A 10,029-nucleotide genomic window follows, 5' to 3' on the forward strand; every position below is an offset into this window, starting at 1 on the left:
TTATATAAATATAAATATCTTCACAAAGCCGAAAACAGGAGGAAGGGTTTTCATTGACTCTCAAATTGTGATTAATGGCATAATCAAAGGGAAGATGGATAACTATTTTATGGATAAGTTTATCAGAAAGATTCAAAGATTTCTAGATGGATTTGAAAATCTTCTTGTTAGTCATACTAGATGGGAGGGGAACATGTTAGCTGACAAGATGGCTAATGTTGATGTGAATTTGGGAGAGCCAAAAGAGGTAATAAAGGATTTTAGGCATCTATCATTTCCTAAAATATTTTCCCCTTAGTCGATTGGATGAATGAAAGGATCCCAACAACAATGGGGTGGAGTGGTGGTAAGTTGGTAGTGGAGGGAATGTTCACAGGCACATGATGTAACTTTTGGCAAAGGGATGTAAGGATTATAATGAGCAGGCGTCACTCCCAATGACGTAAGTGTCTAGAGAACTTTCTAGATTAAGGCAGATTTTAAATAGGTTCAAAATCTAGATGTCATTGTCTTTAAAGAGTGAGCAGAGTTAATGATAAAAATACAACATGGAGGCTAATTTCTACATGATGACGCCAAACAAAAAGCAAACTTTGAGGTTTTGCAAAGAGATAACACCATGTTGTCTTGCAAAGGTGTTCCGCATTAATGAGGAGTTGCTCACCACTATTGGGAAGGAGTTTCCAGAGAAAGATTTTCATCCTCGGACGAATGTAGACAATTCCCCTCAGTTTAGTGCGTGGGCATTCCTTTTGGATCAGAATCACGAGGAGGTTGCAAGAATAGTCAAATTGTCCTTGGCACCGGATTGGTGTCTGGTGTATCAGGTTGGACATGGCAACAGTGGGTGTTGGCTTTTGCACGATGGAGGGTGTCTGGAGACAAGTTCAAGGATCAAAGGATGGAGTGCAACCATTCATTATTTTTTACACTTCAAATCTAATTGGAAGAGGGCGGGGGAGGCCCAATCTACTTGGTTGGAATTGTTGCATTCCATGGGCGAATGAGGGGAGGACCAAAGGAGAATGGCGGAAGAAAGGAGGAGAAAGACTCGAAGCAAAATCAAGGAATGCACAGTTGGTGTTATTCCAATGGAGGTACCACCACTTGTTCTGGGCAAGAAGAATTAGTAAGGTGGATATTGTTGGTAGGGTGATGATCAATGAATCAAGGGAGGACATGTTGGCACATTAGGGGCATCACGGATGAGCTTCTACTTGGGTGTTATTCAGCTGCCCATTTTTTGTATTACGGCCTACTTCCTAGATGTGTGTTTGTGTCCTTTGTTAGTATTACATCCCAATTTTTGACCCAATTTAAAATGTTCATATAGTCATTGAGGTTTCATGTATAGTCAGTTGACAGTTGAAATTTGTTATAATCATGTGAAATTGTAAGATGGTTAATCATTATAATTTCATACAAAGATGATATGCTAGTTAACCGTTATGATGATATTTTAAAGCTATTGCAGATAGTTGGTTATTTTATCATGAACTCATGGGAATTGAAAAGGCGGTTAGCCATTACAATCATTTAAGAATAATAACTTGTTATGGTAATATGATTTAACTATGGAGAATTTCCTTGTAGGGAGCACGTCAAAGGGGTGGAAGCATCGTCAGAAAAGAATTGGGCACAGAAGCATCACCATCACTAGGCAAATGGGTATGAATCTTGAATCACCATGGTTAAGGACCTAGCGAGTTGTATAACAAGATACAATCATTGAACACGCATGAGCTATTCGATAATCTTTAAAACATTTTAACATTTTAACTTAGTAAAAGTACATACATTTAATGGTTTATGATTGACATTCTCATCACTTCAATATAATACATATATATGTATGTACACATTGATATAAAAATAAGGTGACTCCATATTATTAATTTATACAAGCTTATATCTATTAAAATACGTATATTTAAATATGCGTACACCTGGAGAAGATATAAAGATAAATAATCTTTCAAGTGATACACGTATTTAGATATGCATACATTAGTAGGTACAACCTTGGATAAATATTAAATATGATGCCATCATAATAATATATATATGTGCAAATATATATATATATATATATATATATATAACTTTATAAATTAAGTAACCTTCGAGTTCTCTTTCATATTTATTTACTTCCTTATAACAGGCAAGAATGTACACTTGGCATTTTTATCGATGACACAAGAAGACGATTCTTCTTCTTTTTATAACTGCTCAAGCATCATGGCTTCTTGGAAGGTTTTATTATTTTCAAATGCCTCCTTTTATATATAGGTCGGGAGAACCAATAACTGGTGTTCTACATTTTACACCTCTCTCTCTTATGTTTTCTTTTATCAATATTTGTTGCAATTGATTAAGTACAAATCGTAGTTATTGTTTACTTTGAGCTCTGCACTTTGGATTACTCACATCAAGGGGAGTCGACTGCATAGAATCAAGCCAACCTCATGTCTCCCTAATCAGGTTATGTGGTCAGCCATTCCAAGTCATATTTTGTTATATACATATTTACAATCGAATTTACAATAGTAAGATATGTGTCAATAAATTGCAAAATTGAATAAACATTCGATGAGTTCATTCTTTCCATGTTAAGTCGAGATCAATTGTATATGTCATGCACGGACGTCTCTGTTACAGTTGGATTCCAAAATCAAACTAATTCCTTGAAGTCTTTAAAGAGAAGTTCTCAGGGCATAAAAACTGTATTATGACAGTTCTAAAAATATATTATTCTTTACACCAACTGAGATTCAACAAGAGAATTGGATTACTCTAAGATTTGACACCTAGGACTCACCCGGTCGGATGGCCAAGAAATAGGGTAAAGAGGTGAGAGAAAGTCCTGCAAGAACAATTAAAACAAAATCAGAATTGATTCAACAAATTTATTACTTTTTAAAAAATCATTTAATAGCTCATGCATGTTCAATTCATTCTCTTTTGATAAGTCGAGTGGTGTGATTATGTACCAAGATGCTCAGTGGCTAAGAAGGTGTTCCATGTATATTTCGGGTAGTGAGAGCCTTTCTAGTTAGAGAAAGTGTGGGGATAAGTTTAAGGTCCGTGGTTGGGAGGTTAAGCCCTTGACAATGTTTCCCCTCCACAAAATGTCACGACGTGCATCAGACAAACACAAGTTAAGCATTCAAACATTTATTGGTTAATAAGTAAATTACTTTTATGATGTTTATTCAAGTAAGAAGATAAGATGGATTGGATTTATATCATTGTTTCAGTTATTTTCCTTTATTGAAAACCACTTTTCTCGTCAACATAATTGGTAAACAATTAGATCGGTTGATCTTCCAACTGAACATGAAATATAACTATATGCAAGAGATAGGTTTATCTAATGGATTGTTATTTCTATCATCATTTATTAGAATAATGAATATGAGCACACCTTCTAACTGAATGTTATTGCCATAGTTAGCAATAGAAAAGAAAAGAATGATACAATGGTATTGATGCCCTAAATGATACAGTGGTATTTGATGCCCTCAATGATACAATGGTATTGACACCCTAAAAGATACAGTGGTATTTGATGCCCTAGATGATATATTGGTATTTGTCATTACGATAAAGTAGTCTAGCTATTTGTTCCTTAAGAGGCATTTTATGGACTAACCTAGGTTTTGCAAAAGCATCCCTAGACGGTTTTCTCGTTTTGAATTCTACAATATACAAATTGTAAATTCTTTGGTAAATTCATTGATGGTATATTCAATTGTTAGTTATAAGATTTTTGTTTAAGTGATTGTTACCGTTAATCTCATTCACATGAACATAACTGATATAACTACCTTCCTATGAATATGAAGTAATAACTATGTTTCTTTGATATGTTAGTTGTTAGTTAAGACCCGTGAAAAGTGGTTGTTACAATTAGTGTCAATGTTAATGTATGTAGGAGTTTTTGTTGGTGTCGAGATGTAATGTAGGTGTCCATACTTATGTTCGATGGGGAAATATGTTGTTCTTGAGGCTGCTATATGACAATGGGTTTTGAAAATCAAGGCTTTAAGGCCTCCTATGCTGCAAATGTAATCCTTGTTTAAATTCAATAAATTATCACTTATCAAAACAAACAAAAAATCACAAAAATCATATTTTTATTCTTCTATTATTCCATTTCATAACCTTTCTATTTAATATATATTTATCTCATTATAATCATGAACATACCTTTTTTGTATTAATACTCCCTTTGCTTTATTTAGTGGTCAAAATGGGTCCATGTGTGTGTAATAGTCTTGCCTTCCTCTTATTATCGAGTCAATCGATTCCAAATCTCCTTGTGTTTATTAAACTTGCTTTAGAAGTTTCCCTTCACTCTTTATTATTTTCACCTTCTGACTCTAATTTCCTTCTCCACGTTATTGAAGTGGTGGGTCAGCCTTGGCTATGTGACGTGTGACCCACCTTATCTATTGTATGTTATATCTTTATTTCGCACTCTGCACAAATGAGTTGCTTTTGGTCCATGTCAGCTCTTTCCATTTACATGCTACTAAAAATCTATGTTCCCCCGAGTTTCTGATACAGGGACGGCGGGGGACGGCAAGACGGGTTTCCAGGATCGCAAATTTTTTTGGCGATTTTTTGGGCGGGGGGGGGGGGGGGGAACGGCAAACAGGGACGGCTATATATATAGAGAAAAAATTTTAAATATACATGTCATTCATATGAGCATGTGACTTAAACATTATAAAACCATAACACACAACATTTGAATGCCATCTAGGAAATAATATCCAATTTTAGTACCCAATTGTCAAAATGCATATCAATATCAGTGAACACTGAACATTAACAATTGTCAATATCATAATGTCATAATGATAAAGTTATAAACATGATAAATCTGAAAATCAAAATCAAAATATGCCCAAAGCTATAGGCCCAAAGGGTAGAGGGCTGCCATAAAGTAATAACTATCAATGTATCATAATCATGTTCATGTTTAATAAAAAACAAAACATAAAAAAATGAAGCTGCCTGCTGCTCCTATTCTGCCTCTACTGCCTTTTAAGGCATTTGGAGGGGTGGGGCCAACTTGGCCGACCAAGTTGGAGGCTTTAAAATATTTTTTTATGTTAAACTTTTTTAATTTTATGCAAACAAAAAAGGGGGACAGCCAGCCGTACTGGGTACAACTAGCCATCCCCCTTTTTTCCCTCTGGCATCCCCAAGTTTCCGAGACGTCCCCTGCATTTTTCCACTTTTTGGGGATTGTTGGGGAACGTCCGCTACCTGTCCCCCCATCCCCGGGATGTCCCTGTCCCCAAAACGCTGAGTTTTAGGCCGAGTATGCGTCCCTAGGGAACATAGCTAAAAACGATGTATTACTACATAGAATCACATGTGGGTCTTTGGTATGTCATCATCTAAGTGGGTTTACGCAATGTCTTTTGTATGGTTTTTACTTTTCTTTTTTGGTAATCATCTACCAATGTACAAAGTATGACTGGGTCTATCCATTGTACCCACCGTTGACTTTTCTATCTTTCTTGCTCTTTGTTCCCCAACAATTGATCCATCTCAAAAGGTATTTTTCATTTTTTTTACTGTTTGTGATTTCCACATGACCGCTTTGTAGTCTCCTTAGTATTCCTTTATCTATCTGCTTTACCCGGTGCATTTGCCATGTCATTGGGCTTCCTCGCTCATATATCATTTTATATCCTTTCAACGTGTCCATATTCAACTCTATTTTATTTTATATCCCCTATACCATCAATGGGTAGTGTCACTCTTATAATTCCCATTCCTGAGCAATGGTATATTCTCTTCTGTGATTCTTCATCCAAGTACAGTTATTCTCTTTGTTGTGGCTCATCTGAAATTCTCTCAATATTATTTTTATTGTGAAGTATCTACAATTTTGTAATTTATCTCGAGAGCTCCTTCACAATCTTTGTTAGGGATCTACCTTCAAGTTGTTTAAGCTTCATAGAAGGAACTAGGCTCTAATACCATGTAAAATTAGGAGGATCGCTACAAATGTAATAACACTTCCTATTATTTCTATGTGTTTCCAAAAGTAGTGGTCTCTTGTAGATATATTGAAAATGAGCCAAGAAGAGACACGGCCCTTCATGGGACATGTCTATTCATTATTATGTAATTAATATAATGACAATTATAAACTTATATATACATATATATAACTAATTTCCATGAAACATTATTATATTATTTTCTCCCAATATATAAACATGTATATATATAATATTTTCGATGATATTAATTAAATAAATATATAGTATCTTCAATAGTTTAGACTTATAGGTTTATCTGACTGGAGCCACCAATAACAATAACAATTATAATATGTGGACCTCTGAGCAATTTTCACAAACATATTTCAATTGTGATTCCCCATTCATTCAGATTATGGAAATGGACTCTTCAACACCATCAGTTCTAATTCTTCCTAAAGGAATAAATGTTATTTCTAAGCAATGGTTCATAATCTACATTGAGACTATCATTATAGTCACAAGAGCTACTTCCTTGTGGAATGGAAGGGCATTCTCTTCTACTGGAATATATTCAACATATATTTAACAAAAGCAATCTTGGAGGGTTTATATCGAGTCCTTTCACAAGTACGCATTTGTTTCATCTCTGCATTGGAGATTTTGATTTTCCATGTGTTTTTTTTTTTTCCTTTTCTTGAATTATGGGAGATTTATAAGTTTATACATGGGTCTCTCGGCAAGCCTTGTAGTCACGACCCATTCTAAATCCATTCATGCATTCATAATCAATACATAACCATGCATTCAGTATTAGTGCACTTTCGTTACAACTTACTTCCTATATTTCACTTATGGAGGGGGAACGTTAAAGTGAAAAAGTTCATCGCTTAATTATTTATTATTAGGCACCATTTCACATTAGCATGCTTATGATTAATTAGATCAACAACTCTTAGACTTAATTTATAGGATTGGGACATAGATCATTATTTAAATCAATTTTCACCTAAGGTTTCTTTATCCTTTATCAAGGATATTTTACTCTATATTGTAACCAATCTTTCATTATTGAATCAACAAAATTCACAAGGTTTGATAACAAAACAAATGGTTTTTTTTGTCTCTTCTATGATAGTTTTTTCCTATGGCAAGCAACTTCAAGAAGTGGTGAGTTTCAAGCATAAACCCCAACACAATCAATTAAATCTTATAAATCTAGGTTCATATAAATGTAAAAAATCAACTATTTTGCTTAAAGCTAAAAACCTTGCTCAAACCTAACAACCTTGGCTTTAAAGGTGTTGGCTCTAGCAATTTCTGTTTTCAAGCATCAACTCCAACACAAGCCATTACATCTTATAACTCCAGGTACATACAAATGTGAAAACCTGAAAATTTTTCTTAGAGCTAAAAATAAATTGCCTAAATTTAACAGCATTATATTGAAAGGTGTTTAACTCATTCAATCTAACAACCTCCACAAGAGCTTACATGGTGAAATCTTGGTGAGTAACTACAATTTAAGGGAAAAAAATCAATTTGATTTTACTCAACATACATTTTACAAAATGGTGCAATACTTATCACTAGATCATCCTTTTGCAAACATAGATGATTTTTTCATGAAAATTACCAAAATCCTAATGTTCCTGCTTGATGAAGAATTCCAGCTACCAGGAAGCTACAGCTTCCACTTAAAAAATGAAAGTGTTCTTTCATTCACCTTGTTACAGCGTTTGTTGCTGAAATTTTCTCTACATTTCTAAAAATAGGACCAGTTTACTCTAAGTTGAAAATGTTACTCAAATTCAAAACCCTTGTCAGTGACTGAGTTGACTCCAACTGCTTGTACTTAACCATGTTTGCAACTTTACTCAAATTTAAAGAACTCAACTTTAAAGGAGTTGCCCCTAGCAGCTTATAATAACAATGCTCTACCAGTTTCTATAACAAAACATTGAGTAATACGCATAAAGGAGAAGGGATAAAAGACTGTAGAAAACGAATGGTGATTTCTACTTTAAAAAGTATATAATATATAACTCAGTTAATTTTGAGCGAAATTAGTTTTCCTCCACATTATATAAGTTTCAAGACATTTCTTTCCAATGACAGCAAGTTATTAACATCAAATAAAACGTAATTCCCCAGAACTAATAATACTATTTTCAAGACAAAAAAAATTCCCAAATTTCGCCATTGTTTGAGTTGAATGGCATGCTTAACCATATCCGAGAGTTTTCCATTCAAAATAGGCATAATTTTACTCAAAATGAGAATTATTCTTCCCCTGAGCCGAACAATAAAGGTTTAAAAAACTAAAAGCCGATAACTTTTCGTGAAAGCTCTTCCTACAATACCATCAATTGCTTAAGCGGCTTGACAAGTTTTATCACTAGCTTATATATAGTTTTATATATATATATATATATATAAAAAAGCCGAGAGTTATCCTTCTCTTTAGGCGCCTTGGGAAGGATAAGTCTCAGCTTTTTTATATATATAAAAATATATATAAGCTAGTTTAATAAAAAATATAAAGGTTTGCATCTTATTTTGATTTCAATATTTGATTGACTACTTTTTTATTTGTTTTCAAGAAAGTGATGTTATCAATATTTTTACACAATTTACAAGTTTTTATTATAATATTCAGTGTACATAAGAAAAAGATTTACGGGATTGCAAAATTAGTAAAATTTTCTTTATATCAACGTTAACGAAAACATATAGGCTATCAGGTCAACACGTGCCATAAAATTACAACATAATTTTTGTCAGCTATAATATTTTCTTAATTTCCAGCTCTCTACATTTTGTGTCTATTCCCATTCAATGTATAAAGGATAAGTATTAAATATAAATTTTGTGTCGCTTCAGCTACCTGTCAAATTTTTCAAAATTGCTGAAAAGTTTACAACAATTGATGCTTTCATTGTAGAAGCCTCTCGGCTTAATAATTAACGACTGCATATAGTTTAAATTCATCAAAATTTTACTCTAAGTGTCACACTATCCTTCACCGAAGCAGAGTGAAAGTGATTAAAACTCATTTACAACAAAGAGAGGAAAAAGCTGAACAATTCGCCTAACTTCTTTGGCAAATTTTAACAAAAACTCATCAACTTGCCCCTCGCGTCTTCGGTTGCTTTGGCTTGTTCTGCAGTGTTGTCTTCGAGTTTAAGGTTTATTTTACTCGGAATAATGCCAAAAAAATTTACTTTTAAGAATGAAGAAAACAACTAAAGTTTCAGACAAGTGATTTTTCACAAAATAAAAACACCATACCTAGTGAAATGAGCTCCGGGAAACAGGAAAAAATTGCATATCATTCAACTGCTCCTGTTCTCGCTCGTATATGTTCTCCTGTCTCATTCTCCTTGGTGAATCTATTTCCATTACCTTTACTGTGGTAGGGTTTGCCACCGATTACATCAAGTTTTATTATTAGGGATTAGGGTTTCGAACGCACTTGTAGCCCTTCAGCGGGGGTTAAAATGAATGGAAATTTCTCAAAAAGAAAATAGTACTAAAAGTGCATATTGTTTGTACCTGCCTTATCTATTCTAAAAAAATGTTTTCTTAAACTCGACGTGGCATAATGGATTAGCTATTTTTTATTAATATTTTAAAAACAATATTTTTCTTTCTTTTTATTAGTTCTTGTGCGAGGCAACATAGTATTTAAGTAGTAAAGTGTCAACTAATCATTATCAATAATTAAATTGATAAGTAAGAATTAAAATAGTATTCTATTAAAAAATATATAATAATATGTGGATATAAAAATAATTTATACTTAACAAATATCTCTTTGTCTTGTTGATTTTTATAATGATAATTATAATATGTAGTTTCATATTTTTTATAAACTAGCAAGGTTACGTCGATAGATTTATATATATCAAATGATGCCATTGTAATGTTAGCACATTAAATTTGCTCATGATATTTTCTATGCATAGTAAAACATAAGTATGATAAAATTTTAAATCTTGATAATTTACTTTTCCTTGGTAGC

The 10,029-nt window shown here is 33.3% G+C and overlaps 1 long non-coding RNA gene across 1 annotated transcript; it reads right to left on the reverse strand.

Annotated features, from left to right (window-relative positions):
• Positions 1-8,961: 8,961 nt before the first annotated feature.
• On the reverse strand, positions 8,962-9,471 carry LOC149560785 (uncharacterized). Its single transcript, XR_016363725.1, has 2 exons — positions 9,297-9,471; positions 8,962-9,168 (listed from the first exon to the last, which is right to left on the reverse strand). It is a non-coding gene; the product is annotated as an uncharacterized LOC149560785 (long non-coding RNA).
• Positions 9,472-10,029: the final 558 nt, after the last annotated feature.

Source organism: Cupressus sempervirens, chromosome 4 (genome assembly GCF_028749045.1).
Source record: "Cupressus sempervirens isolate cs-2001-9-10 chromosome 4, ASM2874904v1, whole genome shotgun sequence".
Classification (NCBI taxonomy): Eukaryota; Viridiplantae; Streptophyta; class Pinopsida; order Cupressales; family Cupressaceae; genus Cupressus; species Cupressus sempervirens.